This window comes from Macadamia integrifolia, unplaced genomic scaffold (assembly GCF_013358625.1).
Source record: "Macadamia integrifolia cultivar HAES 741 unplaced genomic scaffold, SCU_Mint_v3 scaffold484, whole genome shotgun sequence".
Taxonomy (NCBI): domain Eukaryota; kingdom Viridiplantae; phylum Streptophyta; class Magnoliopsida; order Proteales; family Proteaceae; genus Macadamia; species Macadamia integrifolia.
Window position 1 is genome coordinate 135,042 of NW_024870464.1, and position 1,725 is coordinate 136,766.

Sequence of the window (1,725 nt, forward strand, 5' to 3'; positions counted from 1 at the left end):
ATATAGATAGCAAATTCGTGAAATTTAATAAAAATTGGTCGGACTTCATCAAATTTGGTTTTAAATTTTTGGAGAGATTATGAATTTTTTTTAAGAATCCGTGAATAGTTCACAAATATTTTAGGAAACAAATAAGCCAGTCCTTGGAATAATTCAATATTAAAATTTCTAAATTTTTACAAAATTTAAAAAATTGATGAAAATTGGAACATATTCAATATTCTTTTTAAAGGTGAATGAATTGAATTTTATGTTCTAAATTTTCAAGCATAATCTGGATTTAATTTTTTGCCCATAATCCTTTTTTTTTTAACCAAATGTTCAGAATAAAAAACAAGAAACCCAAGGGGGGTTGGTCGATTGGTGATTCCTAGTAGGTAAAGCATTTCAGGAAGCGTCTTACCTGAATTTTTTTGAATTTTCTATACAAATGATATGATAGCATATACATTCGATATTTCGATGGCATGCAAATATATTAAAAACATAGAAAGATGTTGAAAATATAGAACAATACAGCCATTGTATAAAATATGTGAATTCACTACACCCTTCATATAACTTTGAACATACATTATATGATTTTTTTTTAATTTTTTGGTAAAGTATATGATTTTCTTTTAATGGTTGTTGATAATATATATATATATATATATATAAACAGTTGAGGTTGCATGGTTCACTCCATGTTTATGGTCTAAGAGGCACCTTTGAGTTTGACACTTCGACTAGTTGGTAGAGCAATTTTCACTCTACCAAAAAAGAAAAAACGCAGAGCAGTTATCACCCTATACAACAATGAGAGAAGTCATAACAATAATTAGAAGATTAAATCTCTTATTTTATTGCTTTATTATATACAAAAGCCAGTAGCCAGGCTGGTTGGTTGTTCTTTTTCTCTTGTTCCTAGCCTACTAGGATTAACCTTGGTCCTTAGCATACGGAGGGTTGAAGTTGAACAAAAGACCCGTTTTATTTAACACCAAATCCAATCGATGTGGATCAGGTTTTTAATCCTCTCTTACTTTGAACATAGATCCCTTTAACTCTCAACATGTATGTTCATAATTAGTATGTGATACCAATGTCTTCAAAAGGGAGCAAGCATTCAAAGCATCCAGCTTATCCTCTTCATGCAATGATATTTTAATGATATTATGTGGTCATATGCGTGTTTTTCACCTAGACATAAGGGGTGACAAAAAGACCACCTTGCCCCCTAATTGGATGTCTGTGCGTTTTTTTGATTGGCCTTTGGTCCCCACATTGTCTCATCCTTCATTTTGTTATTTTTATGCATGATTCATGCACTTCTCAAATCTCAAAGCATACAAATTATTTATCCTACAAATCATATATTATTAAACATATGAGCAACCCAACCCTAAAATGATTAATTTTCTTTAACTACCTAGGCAAATTGATTATTTATTAGGGTGGTTTGATTAAAAATTTATATAATTTTGACTTGATTAGTTGGTTTGAGCTTAAAAACATCCATGTTCTTCGCCCTGTGATACGGCCAAATTGACTGTCCAGTAGGGTAAGGACACGCATCACCCACTTGGACACATGTCACCCACCTGATAGAGTCTGTCAGGACTCTACCATGTCAACCGCGTGAAGAGAATATCCCCCACGAAGGGGTCGGACGTATCGGAGTAGGACTCTAAAAGGAAAGGAGGTAGACTCGAGGAAGACTCCTCCTAGGAAAGGGGAAACCCT